Raw genomic sequence first — 16,247 nt, 5'->3', positions numbered from 1 at the left:
TTATGGAGTTCACTCCCTCCATCTACTGGTATGGAGGTAGATGTCCTCCAGCAGCTGTCTGCTTTGGCGAGTGATGAATCTTGCATGGTGTGAGACGTAAAGCAAACAGAAGTTATCTCTTCCCGTGGCTGCGGCTGCTCTGCTTGCAGTGCTTTGCTGCCAGCTGTGCGCCGGTGTATGGCCTCCTGCTGTGCCTGCTGCTGCAAAAACATCTCTTTCTTTTTAAGATGCAAGTTAAATGCACCTGGAGAGCCAGAGCCAGACGAGGCAGAGGCAGCCGCGGGTGTCATCGCCTTTCCCACCCACTTGCTAATGCCTGTGTACTCCTGCTCATCGCACAGTTCTGCCGTGACTGTTTCCCAGCCCACACACTCTGACCAACACCAAGGCACTTAAAAAACAGTTTGCCCTCATTTTGCTCTACACGACTGTCTCCTAAAAAAAGTGACTTTGTAAGGAAAATTGTGGTTTGATTGTTAAAAGCCATTTTTGGAACTTTTATTCCTAAAGCTCTAATACATTTGTGCTTTTGCACATGCAGCAATCCAGGTGCTTTCATTACAGAAGTTTCTAGGTTATTCCTAAAATCATGGCCTGTAGTCTACAGACAGCAGTCAGAAACATGAGACTTGTACAGTGTTCTCAATTAGCGGAGTAATGAGAGGGCATAGTGGTGAGAAAGGACACGGTGAGTGGTGATCCAGAAAGCAAAGACAGCATTATTTTACATTTTTATTACAGAAGGGTTAAATTCCTCTGCAGACTCTGTGCAGATTTAGAAGATGCCATAGGTGGCACCAAAAGGGAAATTACTTCGTAATGCATTTGCATGATGAATATTTTATCCGATTTTACATCTAATTATATTTGCTTAAAAACATAGCAGAAGTTTCTTTTCTGAATAATGAAGAATAGAGATGTGACATCCTTTAGGTTTCTGAAGGGTTTAATCTTGCTTTGCCCTTATAGGAACATTGACTTTAGTTTCAAGGATTTGGTTAAGGTTGATTAAGTTTGCCAGAAAGAAAACAGTTTTTTGAGGAAATGTGTTTTTTCACACACATGCATATGTTTTTCTTTCAGGAACAGCCCAGGCTTAAGGAGCTGCTGGCACCACAGGCACCCCACTGTTTACCCCCATCCTGATGTCTTCCCTTTAGCTGAGCATGTGTCTAAGCTGTGTGTCAGTCCACACAATGCAATCAAGGAATTAATCCAAGTTAAATTAACTGTACAGTAAAAGCAGTTGTGGGTTTTTTTTTTAATCCAGAACTGGGATCCCACCTGTGGGTTACCAGCAGCCCCTGGGACAGCTGTGCAAGCAAGAGCACACTGCCAGATGGAGCAAGAGGGAGATGAGGGGATCCCATCTGGGGTGCTTCTAGGACTGCCACCACATGGATCTAATGCTGAGCTAGAAGAGAACAAAACTGAGACAGACTATCCAGGAGTGTAGTGGTTTTCAGTGTCAGACTTCCCATTAAGATGACTATCAACGTATATTGAATACATACTGAGGAAAGAGTGAGTACTGGGAGCTAACAGACCTGTTCCCAACTCATAAATCTGGAAATGGGCTGACTCTTTGATCTCTGACTGCTGTGACATCCTTCAAGCAAAAAGCCTTCTCAGTTCCCTTGCTGGTTCCCTTTATGGTTTCAGAGTTGTTCCAATGGCTGTCTTGTGACAGCAGCTGACGTGCTTCCCCTGATGAGGAAATAAACAGTGAGGTTTCCCAGGCCTGAAAGCTTTCATTAGGAGATAGAGATGTAACATTTATAGACTATTAAAAACAAGTCTACTTTGTTACAGCAGAAGAAAGGTAACTTTTACGCAGTAAATGTTGTTGCAGTGTATGTTGTACGTGAGTGCAGGGTAACCGCTGGCTCTGCGGTGTGGAATAGGAAGCCTGTGTGACCGAATTGTGGGCAAAGCAGTCAGTGCCTTTCGTGCAGCCCAGGTTTACACACACAAGCTCCAGGGCGTGGGGTTCATGCTCTGGCTCTGCATTACCTGTCTGCAGACAATTGCATTTTCTAGCAGATGTACCTGTGAGGGCTAAAGCTGCTGTGAGCAGGTCAGGCTGCACTGCTTGGCTGCACACTTTGGTGCTGACCTCTGTTTACTTCTAGCCTGCCTCAGTTTCTCCTTCTGGGCTAAAACCAGCATGATGATATATCTTGGTGATGAGTCCTTATTTGCTTACCAGTGGTATGTGCTGGATGCAAAGCAGAGCAATTCTGGGTCCATAGACCAGGAATCATATTTTCTCTTTCCTTTTGCTCACACTAATTTCCTCCATGGGATCCTGGTGGCCACCCTTCTGTATTGGCTTGGTTTAAAATGGATCTCAGATTGAATAAAGGCAAGGGTGCTCTGATTGTAAAGGAGTGCGCTGTTAGGTGGAGATCAGAGTAGGAGATTTTTGCCTTCTTCTAGACAAGCAGAATGGCAGGAAGACATCTGCTTGCTTCTTTCTGTCAGTTCTCTTCCTCCCAACATTGGCACACTTCACAGCTCCTACAGTGTCATCCCACTGATGTCCTAAAAGCCATGCCTGTGGAGTAGTGTAGTGTGCCTCCTGCAGCAAGGAAAATGCGCTGTGTCTGGATTCAGTGGAGTTTCCTTTCCCTAACAAGTAGTTTTGCATCCTGCTGTGCCCCTGGTAGTCTGACAAGGAAGTTTCCAATGTCTTGTAGGTGCCAATATCTGCATGGAGTTATACCTAGGCAAGGGCTGGAAGCATTTAGGAAGACATTCAGAACTTCCTTGTTTCCTATTCTGCATACTTGCTTTTACTTGTATCCTGTCTAGATACAAAGGGGGATTTTACTTCTTCCCCTCAGATGCAGAAGGTATGATATAAGTCCAGAAGTGGCTTGCTTTTTGAAATTAGGATGGCTAAAACTGAGAGAGCTATCTCTGAGGGAAGAGCAAACTGCCTTGTGTTGCTATGATCCTGCCTTACATGACTTGAGGAACTGGAGCTTGGGAAGCATCCCAGAATGTATGGCAAGAGTATGCAGTAGTGTGACATCCAGTTGTGACTTTGCTGACAAAACAAACACACCCCTTTAGATAACTAACACACATGAGCAGTTCTGCTGCTCAGTCCTGGAGGGGATGGGACATGATGGGTTTTATCATGCAGTGGTTTGTAATTGCTAGTGCAGCCTTTGATGTGTTCAAACTCTTCTGGCTTCTCTCATCACCTTGGTCCTTCTAGGACTCTTCAGGGGCACAGCTCTTGCATGGTATTTTATCATCCCAGCAAGACTTACTGGTTTTTGTTGGTTTTTTTTTTTTTTGGTGGCTGTCTTTAACATGAATCCTCTGGTCTCTAAACCTGAGATGGAAGTTTTCAGTAGTGCAAAGTTAGCAGTATCTTGTCAACCTGACTAAACTTGCAAATACTTGGTATCTCGGGGATCTCAATTTCTACATCTACAGAGAAACAGGCCAACGGGCTCAAATCTTATCACAGAATCACAACGGTTTGGGTTGGAAGGAACCTTAAAGATCATCTAGTTCCAACCCCCCTGCCATGGACAGAGACACCTTCCACTAGACCAAGTTGCTCAGAGCTCCATCGAGCCTGGCCTTGAACACTTCCAGGGATGGGACATCCACAACTTCTCTGGGCAACCTCTGCCAGTGTCTCACCACCTTTACAGTAAAGAATTTCTTCCTAATATCCAGTCTAAATCTGCCCTCTTTCCACTTAGAGCCATCCCCCTTGTCCTGTCACTACATGCCCTTGTAAAAAGTTCCTCTCCCTATATTAGGAGACTGACCAAAATAAAAGGAACAGTGGTCACACAAACCTGATTTCATTAACTTAGAGAAAGTTTAAGAAAGAACAAAACCACACTTTTGCTGTTAAGACGTAACTTAAGTTTAAGCTATATTGAAGAAGCAATCCCTGGATAATTATCTCACAAATAAAATTAATTGCAGACCAGAGACATTTGTATGGTTGTGCATATAACTGCATTTGCCTCAGAGCTTCTGCTGGCATGAAAATGCCATATAATTTCCAGCTTCTTTAGCAGGGGCCTGTTAGTAGAAATTGTTAATGCATGTTAGACTAAGGTTTTAAGGTTTTTTCATTATGCCTAAGAAGAAATCTTTGGATGAATACTTAATTTCCCTTTGATGGCTTCTAGTCATTCTGACAAAGCTCTTTACAGCCTCCAAATGCTTTTAGAGGTTTATCAGGTCTTCCCAATGTACAGACACCAAGATCTATATATTGAGGCTTTTAGGTAGAGTTCTGAGATCTCACAGTGATGTCATGTTTTTAATTTACAGTTGTCATTTTTCTGTCCCTCGTGGCTGTAATAAGGAAGAGCTTGAGCAGGTGGGCTGTTTATAGTCCTTGCTCTGACATGGTTTGCAGATGGTTTGAGATGTATTCTTGAGAGACCTGAGCTGCCTGTCCATTGCGGATGTTCAGCTGTGCCCCTGAGAGCCCTTCCTTGCCAGAGCCCTCTACAGAGAAGAGGAGTTTTGCCTTTCTGGTCAGCCCAGGAAGTGTATTCGCCTCCATCTGGGAGACAATGAGGTGGATACAGCCAGCATCTTACTTCAAGGCCAGAAGTGTGACTTGGCCACACTCCAGGCGTCCCCAGACTGTCCCAGTTGGCAGTGGGTGCTTGGATGTGGCTGAGGAGTGAAAGGGAGAGCAGTGCTGTCCCTATTTTCTGTCTGCCAGTGTGACCTGTGGTGGTGCAGCCATGGTGTCCTGAATGTTACCTGTGACCAAGGGACTGGGCTGAACCCCTTTCAGGGCTTTTGTGCCAACGGGTAAGAAATACAGGAGGGAGCCCCTTGCACTGGAGAACCAGAAGGATGTCAGAGCCTGGTGACATCAGTCCCCAGCACAGGCTGCTGCTCATGCAGCCCAGCCCAGTGCAGTGCCACCAGTTATTTCAGATCCCAGAGTAAAGGGCCAGGCTTGCCCAGCAGCTCTGTGCACAGATCTCCCATGGGGTTAAAATAAATGCAATGTGATAAGTGGTTGTGCCCACCCTGAAAGATGACTGTGCTTGGCTCAGACCTGGTTTCCTCTATATATGCATGATCTGTTTTGCTTTGAAAATTAAACTGCTGTCTCTCTTTGGTTTTGGCAACAAGAAGCTAATAGTATATTGTGACTTTAGCCCTGTGCTTAGGAGGGGGATGTGACTTGGTGGGTTAAGCCATTTCCTGAGAGGTGTGAGACAAGACTTCAAGACCTGGTGGTGCTGTTCGTGTATTCTGCTCCAAGGAGTTGATAAGAGCTTCAGACACACAGAGAGCCTTGAAGAAAGCGGCCGTGGGGGGAGGCGTAAGAACCTGGTAAATGCATATGAAAAGATCAAGGGGCTGCATTTGCTAAATCCCAACAGGAACAGACTTGGGGCAAGATGCCCAGGTTCAGAGAAGACACACCAACAGGGCAAGAGCAGAGTATGTCTGATGGCTGGCACCTGGCTCCCTACCTTAGGAGGGAGAGGAAGATCAAGGATTTGGGAGTGGGAGGGAGATAAGAGCAAACGGTGGGAGTGGGATGGGGGTAAGGGCAATAGGGAAGAAGCTACCTGGATATAGGAGAGGCTGGCTGAAAGAGCAGGAGATATTTAGTGTTGAATTTAGACACATTTAAAACTCAACCTACCTTTGGGTTTTGATATACCCTGAGAATGGCAGGATGCGTGTACCCGACTCTCACTGATGCTTCTGCAGTGAGTGGGCAATCCCACAGCTTGCTGTAGCAGCAAGCCCTAGGCTTAAACAAGTCCTTGTTGCTATTTGTCTTTGTGCTCTCTCTGATTTTGTAGCATGTGGTACTGTGAGGGAACTTGAAGCCTCTGTTTAATAGCTTATCATATTGCTATTGCATGCTCTGAACAAGGTCATACCCCACTCTTAGAGATATTTTCCTTAATGAAGAATTTTATGAGAACTGTTGATGCAGGTGGTTGTCCGTATAAGATAACTGAGTTATCTGAACTCTCAGTAATCTGCCATTAATTCACTGTGCAAGCAAAGGAAAAAACTCTATCTCTGCAGATGAATGAAAGAAGAAAGAAGAACAGAAAATCTAAGGAAAAAGACAGGACCCTGTTTACCTCCCTTTTGTACAACACCTGCTTAGGAGAGGCAGCCTTCCAGAGTGCATCCCGAATACTCACACAGGGCAGGGCGGGCAGGGGAAGGCTGGGTGATTGATAGCAGAAAGGCCACATCCTCTTTTAACACCAAAAATTCTCCAAAAAGTCCCCTCTCTTCCCTTTTCAGGCTCCTTGGCCTCAGCAAGCAGTGTTAAGATACTGTTTTGTACCTTTTCTTGGCAGACTCCTAAACCCTTATCATCATCCCCTGCATGTGGTGAGCTCTTCCTTCTACTCCAACTTAGCAAATGACAGTCACAAGATTCTCTGTTTCTGTCCTGCAATGTTTGGTATCTGAGTGCCTGAGCTGCTGAAATTAATGGGTTTTTTTGAGGATTTTACATTTTTTTTTTCTTTGTCAAAGCTTGTGTCTCATGGTTATTGAGAAAAGGATCCAAATGTGAAGCAAATTTTGCTCCAATGTTTCAAAACCAGAAAGCAAAACATCTGAACTTTCCCAGTAAGGTCAGATGCCTGTTTCAATATGAACACAGATTCACTGTCTTTCTCTGCCCTTGGCTGCCCTGGTGCTATTAAACCCCACAAATCTTCCCTCTTTGAGTGATACTGACTGGAGATTTCTTCAGCTGGCTTCTCTGTGCTTCCCTGCTGCTTCTCAGGCATGTGCCAAGGTCAGTGCTCTGGCTTCAGACTTATCATCCATTCTAAATGTTTCCCCTCCTCTTTTCTGATTAGTTTTGGAGATGAGAGATTCTTAGTCTCTTGTGTATCATGGCATTTGCAAAAAAAAAAAAAACATTTTGGTTTGCTCTTGCATTTTTTCTGGGCTCTTTCATTTCAAAGAATTTCAAGCCTCTGTACAGTTTGGTAGATTTTCAGGTTGAATATGTAATGGAGGGTGGGAAGTTCCACCTGAGCTGGGGATTTGTAGTTGATCATTAAATCAGCAGTTTCAGGTGATCATAGCTGGGGAGTGCAGTGGTTAATATGCCATTTGATGAAGTAATTCTCTTCTATGCATGAATTGACTCACATTTCTTTGCTATTTAAAGTCACACTGAAGAAAAGAAAAAGAAAATGCCATGCAACAAACTTGGTAGACATTATTTCTGTGGGTTATCTTGACTTTTGTAAGCCCACAGCACAATTTTCTGGTGTCTGACTCACACAGAAGCACCATATATTTGCATAGAAAAGTATCTCCCTCTTCCTCCCCCACTATCCATCCTCCTGCCTCAACCATCCTAGATAAGCTGTCTGATAGCATCCTGCATGTTGCCTCACTCCTCTCTGCAAATACCCTCTCTGAGGCGTCCCTGCCCTCTACCCAGCACCCCCTGGGCTGCCCTGCTCAGGCAGCTCCTGCCCTAGACATTCAAAATGCCTTGTTCTCTCACTCCCATTTTACATGACAGCTGTTTTTCTTGCCCTATTATTCAAGCTCAACTCCTCTGCTTTTATTTCTGGCAGGATTATTTTTCTATTTGACTTTGGCCCTGTTTGCCAAGGGTGCACCCTTGTCACCTCCATATTCTAATCCTCTCCTTCGTTATCTAAAGGTCTTCCTCTCTTTCCTTTTATTGGTACTTTTATCTCTTTCTCCACTATCTTTCAGTCCCCTTGATTCTTACCCCTCTCTTTTGCATGTGACCAAGCTTGTCTTGCACATGTTACTTGGGGGATTTAAGACTTCTCTCTTTGACAGCTTTTCTTCCCTGCCCCTGGAAGGTTCTTCGTGCTGCTGGACACATGCCAAAGAGCAAATAAATTCATTATTCCAAATGAGACAACTGCAATCCAAGACTGGAGAGTGACTCCAGGTGGCAGTGATCACAGCAGCTCTCTACTGACATCTTAGCCATCCCCCATATCTTTGAGATCACATTTTTCCTCTTTTGCAGCCATATTTTCACATGTGGGAGGCTGTCCTAAGGTATTTCAGGTAAGAGAATGCACAAAGGAGAAATGAGAGTTTGCTGCAAGGCTGAGTGATCAAAAAAGGGTGCAGCAGCATCCTAGTGTAGGTTTCTATTTACAGTTCTGCTGCTGTCCTCTTTTGTCACCACACTTGGGCTCACTGACACTGCCTGAAGTATGACTGTAGACAAAGTCTTCATGGCTGAAAATTGCAAAAATGGGCACGATATCACATCAATCACAGCATCACCTTGGTGTTTCACAGTTTGTGTGTCTTGGTCAGTGCCAGCATAGCAGCATTCATGGTTTTCTAGCATTTCAAAAAGGCTGTATTTCTCTCAAATCTTGCTAGGATAAGGGCAGAAGGGAAAAGATAAGGAATTTCCTTTGATTAAGCTCTCTTGGTCGAACTGTCCTTCCTCCATGCTTTGTATTTCTCATCAGGCAAGGCAGCAGGACTCCTGGCATGTATAGAGCAGTCCAAGAGAAACAGGGCACCTGCTACCACTGAAAATCCTGACAGACCGAAGACCCTGCCCACAGAGCTTGATTTTACATCTCTTCAGCCAAATGGTCATCTTTCCTCTGGCTGCATGGAGCAGGCTCCTGCTTGAGGGACTGATAATTTCTGAGATGCAGAGAGCCACACAGTTGCCCAAGCAAGCAAACCCCTGTGTGTTGCACTCTTTCCTCATCCGACCAACCTGACCTCCTTCATCTCAAACAAATCTTTGGATTTCAGCTTTGCACAGCAGCCAGTTGCCATTTACAGTGAAAAACCAAGTCTGGGCTGTCCAAACATACACATCAAATGCCACTGTAACTTGCCTGTGGCTCTACTGCTGAAGGGAAGGTGCATGGCATGCTGGCAGAGACACACGGGGTTGTTCCTAGAAGATCCCTATTCCAGAGCTAGATTGGTGCCTGTTTCCTGCTCTCCAGGCCTTTATCTAATCTTGTAGCAGTGCAGCTTCACCAGATTCCTTTGGCTAACTGAACTTTTAAAGCTGGTTTCAGGTGGGAATTTTACTTAGGACTATATGAAATGTGTATGCACAAAGAGCCGCAGAAGACAGATCATTCATTCCAGGTCTGTGTGAACTTCTCTCTCCACACTTCCCAGGGTCAGTTCTCAAACTCTGACTGGTGTTTTCAGCAGCTGCAGAAACCATGGACCACATCACACAATAGGAGAACCTTATTCACTTTTTCTTCATGACAAAAGGACAGGCACTCCTGTGAAATCCTCTCTGTGGGTCTGGGTTGATGGTTTTTTCCATGTAGGGATGTAGAAATCATGAATTGTGAAAAAAAAGGAGTAATGAGGTGCTCTTTGGAGCACTTGCAGAATAGCCATATTTTTTTCTTCTTCTGGGTGGAGTTCAGGCCATTTGGGAATTGACCATTCAATTGAATGTGGAATAGGAAGGAGAGCACAGCATAAAGAGGACAGCAACAACCTTGGGGTGAGGCTGGGAGACTTCTGTGGTTGCTGGTGTCATCTGCTTAAGCAGAAATTAATTTTACATTTGGAAGGGGGAAGGCAGCGCTGATCATTCCTGGCTGCTGCACTGGGTACGTGCCGATTCACTTGGCTACGAGGATGATGCATTTTGCAGCACAGAGGAGGCTTGTGTCCATGTAGTTTTAAGGAGAAATTGTGCCATCACGCCCTTGAGACAGTAAACAAGTGTCAGATTGTGAAAAGGGCTGTACCAGTAACTCTTACCTGTGACATTTTTGGCAGGCCATCTCACCAACGCCCAGGGAAGGCTCTCAGACGGGTGATGCACTGTCTCCTTGCATTTTGCAGCCTTTCCTGGTGAAGGTAGGCTAGATATCCCTGGCTTGGCCTTTTAAAAGGACTTCTTCCTAGGATGGTGGGTCCCTGCAAGATGCAACAGAGCAGGTCAGGACAGAGTAGGACAGGAAATAGTAGGACACTGACATTCCCTCATGGGATCTTTTAGGATCTCAGAAAAAACCACAGCTAAAAACCAAACAATTCTCAGTCACAGACTCGGAGAGGAGTTGCAGTGATTGTAAAACTGTGAAAGGTACCCCAGGAAACCCAGGATATTCACATGGAATACATCCAGCAATACAGTAGTATAGATGCTCAGACAAGTACAGAGTGGGTTTGGACATTTTGAGCACTAGACCTCATCCAATCAACACTGGTGAAACCTCTGCACTAAACCTTTATTCAGCAGTGTTTCAGCCTCCCCTATTTTATTGTACCCTAGTTTGCATGTCCTGTACCCCATGGACAGTCACCCTTGAAAGAAATTGAACCAGAAGTGTCCTTTGAATATTCCATGGCAAGAAAGCCAGTTACATACAGCAGTCACAGTGGCTGCTCCTATTCTTGTATCACGACCTCTGGTTTTGGCTGACAGCTGTGATGATGGAAAGAGAAAAGGGAGCCTGGAAGGAGTCTGGGCAACACTTTGGATACTTTGGGGAAAAATACTTGATTAGTATGTGTGACTTCAGTGTGACTTCAGCTCTTAGGGCTGTTATCATTGCTAGCTGACCAGAAATGCCAGGCAGGGAAGAAGCACATCATGTATTTCACCCCATATCTCTAGCAGGCAGGAGAATTGTGTGGCTTTTTATACACTGTAGTAACCCAGGTGAGTTCATAGAGCATTGCAGTGTGGAGGACCACCCTTGCCCACTTTCCTTAGTCCCTAATCCCCTTGTGTTAGCTACAGGGATTGCAGAGTATAGGCCAGGTTTGAGTTGCTCTGAATCAGTGTGGTGAGTCCCCATCTTCAGGTTTATGGGACTTGTTCCCAGCTGTTCTCCCTCAGGCTGCTGCAGAAGGTCCTTGGCAGCAGTTTTCCATTCTGCAAGGATTAAAAGCAATGCAGAGATTTCATCCAGGAAGTCTGTGCTGCAGCAGGTGCCATCCTCAGGGACCATTATCGTCAATACCCTTGAGTTCTGGATAAGTTTTCCCCAAACTTAGCTTTGTTATTTTCTTAATAGTGAAGTACAGTGCAGAGATCTCTCCCAAAAGCTCTGGAAGCTGCTGGTCCTGTCTGGAAAGGGGCTTGGGTGTGTGATGTTCCTCACCAATGATTTTTACTGTGCAGCAGCTTTTACCCAGGTTCCAGCAGCATCACGGTGGCACCAGTGATAGCAGTGTAAAAGCACTTGGCCTCTTTCAATCTGGACAGTTACCTGTGAGGCACTGAGAGAGCTTCCTACAGCGAGGTCATTCCAGCTGTCAGTCACTGCTCACCTGGGCCACATTTGATTGCTGATCCCAAGATGAAAGGTTTCATCCTGTCTTCTCCAGAGGTGGCTGTTCTTCCTGAAGAAATATTTCAAGACCATTTCTACTGGATACAGGAAAAAGAAGCAAACACATCCCCAGGCTTTTACTTCCATGCTGGTATTGCATAGCTTCCTGTGACCCTCTCTTCTCCCAGCAATGCATGGCTTTAAGGTTGCACAGGCTGGGTGGAATATATTTTAGAGCGAGACTCAATTTAGCCATGTCAACTGCAGCCAACTATAAAAAGCTCAGTAATGCTCTTTGAAAGTGTAACAGCTGCCGCTCTACACAGTCCCTGGTGTATTACAAGTCCGCCCTACTTCATGTGCACACAACCAAAATAAAATACGGTAGTAATCATTATATAGTTCAAGGAATTTGGGACAAAATCTCCCCAGAAACCAGGAGGAATTCAAGGTTAGACAAACTGGGTAATTTTACACAGTTTGTTAACAGAAAGGTAATTTTATCTGGCTTTGCAACATAGCATGACTTCTACCTCACACTTGACTATGTGCTATCAGTGATCCCTACACAGTGACAACCGAGCAGAAAACCTTTTGGCAGTTCTGGATAAACTGACTTCTTGCATGGGGTAAGTCCAGAAATGCATTATCCAACATATGAAACCTTTTTGTTAAGTGGATGGAGCCACATTTATTTCAAAAAACACCAACCAGGCTGAAATTTCCCATAAAAGCAGGACTATTTAAGAAATTGTGATTTGTTAACCTAGAGTGAATAGAGAGAAGTGAATGACTGTGGAATTGTGCTGGCACTGGAGAGGGGTCTTGGCTTTCAGGGCTGTTAAGGACAGCCCTGAAATGGTGGATGCTCTAGTAAAGCCAATTCTTTTCTAAAATCTGAGCGATAGCATTTAGGAGTAATCCCTGCATTTCACTCTGCAGAATTCCTTCTCTTGAGGGCCTTGATATATTTTCCAGGGATGTGTCTTTGTTTTACTAGAACATGGGAAGACTGAGTGGCCTGCTCACAGTTATGTGAAAGCCAGCGAGTGGAAGAGCAGAAAGGGGAGTCTGGCTGTTTTGGTTCTGCTTTCCCCCTTCCCTTGAGTCACTGGCCTACTGGATGGTGAGCTGATGTTACCAGTGGTCCATCCAATTCCATTTTCTGCAACCACATGAGACAGCTCAGATGATAGGAGTCCAGGAAGCAACAGCTACATCAAAAAGACAGAGAAAGTTTCAGAAAAAATTTCACAAGTGCCCAGTTTGCTGGAGCGGTTGCTTGAAATCCTGCTGGGCTGAGCCCTGGCTTGGTGGGGTGTAGCATGGGGACAAGACAGGCTGAGGGAGGACAACACCCTCCAGCCTCACAGAGCTGAATGGATCAGCCTGAGCTCCAGCTCCTTTCTGCATCCTTGACAGGACTAAACCAGTGCGAAGTGGCCACAGCGTTGCAGGCAGGTTGATTTTGTGTGGTTTGTAGTTCAGATCGGGCCTTTGTAGTGTGGGTGAGGAACAGCCTGTTCCAAGGGACGTGTAAACTTCTCTGACACCCGTTTGAAGCAGTCGTGAGCTCACCAGTCTGCGAGGAAATGGTTGGCTGCCAAACACGGCTGTTACCAAAGGTGACAGGACAGTCAGGCAATGTGAGGAACGATTTGGTGTCAGACAAAGCCGTTGGGGTGGAAATGCACACGCCACAGGCCGGGCTTGGGTGTGTCTCTGAGCACTGGCCGCACCCAGCTCCCAAGCAGGAATATTTTATCCACGAGGAAATCAGAGGCACCCAGAAATGAAAGCAAGCAGCCTCCAGTGACACGGGAAGCTTGGGAGGGAGCCAGGGAGCAGCCCCAGTCCCCATCCTTCCCTGGCAGCTCTCTGGAAACCCCTCAGGCTCCCCTACTTTGGCTGTGCTGTGGGCACAAGGATCGCGAGGAGGATGAAGAGCTGACTGGGGAGGTGGTTTCTTCTATGTACTGATACACATGCAAATACACACTGCATGGTTGTTTAAATAAAGTGACACTGAAGAAGGGTGACTTGTGTCAACACACAGAGACTAATTTACTTGCTACAGTGTGTAGCAATATGCTGTCAGGTGAGAACTGCCACAATTTTTGCATCCAGCCATGTACACATAATGGTATCACAGGGAGAGCCGAGTTGCTGTGGAATTAAAGACTGTGGGTTTTTAATGGCACCTAGGCAACAGGATACTGGAAATCCTTGAACATTGAATAACTTCCCAACCAGAGGCTTTACTGGTCCTCTAATAGTCTGCAGATTATTTGGGATTTTACCATACCCCTTGATAACTAAGAGCTCAGTTCTTTAGCTATTGAGCAGTCTCCATTTTAAGTAGGGACAGATGAGACTTTTTGCAAAGCTTTTGTCTGCCTTTGTTTGAGGCTTTGAGACAACTGAGTGGCTTCTACACTTCTAGAATTGAGACTGGTAAACCATTGGCCATGATCCCATTTGTTCAAAAAAATAGCACTGCAATCCTAGATGGGTTACAAGATGAAGGTGTCTTTCTCATACAATAGCCATGGAAACCTCAGGCTCCTGGTGTTCTGATTCCCTGGCTATGATTTTCCACAGTGACCAAGTAATTTATTTAATCCTTTCACTGCCTATTTGCAGAGTCTCAGCTCTTTGAGGTGTCAGAAAGAATCATCAAACCAACTCCTTCAATGCATTAAAAGGGAAGATCTTGTAATGTGCCACTGGGAAAAAAAAAAAAGGACTTTCTTACAAAATAGATGTTTTCCCTCTAATATATTTTACCAGTTGATGAAAACAAGATTTTTCAAAAGGTAAAATTAACCAAAAATTTGGATCTTTTTTAAATGAATGTGATGCTAAAGCAAACATCTTCCTTCTTTCACATGTGGTTAGAGAAATTTCCTTCTTCAGATCTGCAAGACTTTCCAGCCCTCCTGAAGGATTTTTCTCCTGACTTGTAGATGACAGTTAAAAAGATCAAAATTATTAAATATTTTGTGCATTAAATTACTTGCCTCTAAATAAGTGTTATTTTCATCAAACCAGTCATATTGGATACTCTTACGTACTTTTGTGGGATTCAGGACCAGCCCTTTCCTAACATGACCACTAAAGCTGAGGGACTAGATCAGTCTCCTAAAGTGATCAACAGTGAGATAATTACTTTTTGCAGTAAAATGTAGTGAGGGGGTCAGAACAAACAGCTACTGACCTGCAAGTGACATTTCACACCACAGTGATAAGGTTCAACTGGCAAAGATTGCTACTGCCCTCTTTTTGAGTAGAGAGGATTAGCAAGAACTTGCTGTCTGTCGTGGATAACAGGTTACTGGGCACACTACTAGTGGTGCTTGGGACTCCATCTGGCAAGGAATTTCCTTCCACAGGTTTTGATCTGGAAAGAAATACCAGTTGCTGCTGTGAATATCAGAGCCTGTTCCCTAGCTGGAAAATGTTGTTGTTTGCTACTCAAGGATTACAATGATGGGCACTCTGTGGAGGCCTGTAATATAAGCCACACACAAAAGGAGATATTATATTCATGTATTTTTGATCCTAAGGGCTTGTCTATGCTAGAGATGTGGTTTTTTTCTGTATCTCAGTGAGGTTAAAGACACACTCTTCCTGCCTATGTGTGTATAGCTACACCTAAATGAGGGCTTTTATCACCAAAAGACCCAGCTCTTAACTCACATAATTGCATTGGTAATGCTCCTTTAGTGGAGCCCAGCTTATACAGATTCTGCAGGCAGAAGGATGCCAGAGAATTGCTCCTTTCGTCATGATAGTGTTTTATCTCAGGGGGCAGTGCTGATATTTTGAATGTTGTTAACCTCTGCTGTTTTAGGACTGGTGTGTAGGAGTGCACCACCACTGAAACAGGCATTCAGATACTTCTCTCCTGGATATAGGGTTCAGAAAACTGGCTGGTGAGATGTAATCACCTTGGTTAAACTTTCCCTTTGAGAACTCTTGCCCTGTTTTTCCCCACACATGCCAGCCATCACAGACCCCATTAAACAAGAGATACATGATGAGGTCCCCAGTGGCTGACTTCATGACTGCTTTTAATTATATGTTAATATGTTGTTCCCTTCCTCATTATCTTGCAGCAAAGCATGTGAAAGAAAGAGGATTCATGTCTCCCTGTCTTTAAGAAGAAAACATATGACCTCTTCAGCAGCAATTCCTCTCAATCATCAGCAAGATAGAGACCAGAAGGTGTGTAAATAAACTACAGACAATTTAAGCCAAACATGCTGGGTGAGATTATGGATGTACTAAATGTGCCAGTCTTGAACTCTGGGTTGGTGAAAAGTGAGGGTTTGGCAGCTTAAGGAGATCTTGCCGCCTTCTCCCTTTGCCATCTCCCTCATCTCACTCCTCTCCTTGCAGCCCTTCACCCTGACCATTGTACTGACTCAGTTTACAGGACTGGGCAGTGAACCAGATCTGGGAATAAAGCCAGGAGAAAGAGAGTGAGAGAAGTATAAAAGGAAGGAGGCTGCATTTCACTACAAGCCAGTATTGCCACTGAAACCCCCTCACACCAAAAGACAGCCTTCTGCAGTGATGGAGAGAGGAGTCACAGTTTTGCCAAGAGGAGCATCTATAAGCCAAGAGGAGGCAGAGTTATTAGTGCAGTCCGTACACAGACTCAGCTTTGTGACTCTGCCTTGCAACAAAAGATCTTGCACTACTTTTGTAAAAAAGGATGTTACTGCTTATTTCCTGTGAGGACAGCCTACTCACAGATAGAGAGAATGGAAAGTTCTGTCTCAGTAATTTGTTCTGCACTATCCATTAGGAAACTGGACTGAGGAGGTTTTAGCTCAAAGTTTCTGATTTTGTTCACCAGCCTCACCCCGGTAATTTGCTCTGATTTTATTATCCTTGATGAGAAATAAAAAGAAATGAAAGAAGAAAAAGATGTCAAAAGACTATTGCCAGTCAGGT

At 44.7% G+C, this 16,247-nt stretch overlaps 1 protein-coding gene across 3 annotated transcripts in view; it reads left to right on the top strand.

The window, feature by feature from the left end:
* LIN9 (lin-9 DREAM MuvB core complex component) overlaps positions 1-3,289 on the top strand; it is a 47,088-nt gene extending 43,799 nt beyond the window's left edge. For 2 of the 3 annotated variants that reach the window (XR_007903916.1, XR_007903915.1), the window contains exon 18: positions 228-402. The gene's annotated coding sequence lies outside the window, so the exon portion shown is untranslated. Of the gene's footprint in view, positions 1-227 lie in introns of all 3 variants that reach the window. The other variant, XR_007903917.1, reaches the window with a different exon arrangement.
* The last annotated feature ends 12,958 nt before the right edge of the window (positions 3,290-16,247 follow it).

Source organism: Manacus candei, unplaced genomic scaffold (assembly GCF_025592945.1).
Source record: "Manacus candei isolate 608988 ecotype Guabito, Panama unplaced genomic scaffold, ASM2559294v1 h1tg000017l, whole genome shotgun sequence".
In the NCBI taxonomy this organism is placed as follows: domain Eukaryota; kingdom Metazoa; phylum Chordata; class Aves; order Passeriformes; family Pipridae; genus Manacus; species Manacus candei.
This window is presented reverse-complemented; position numbering and strand designations above follow the sequence as displayed.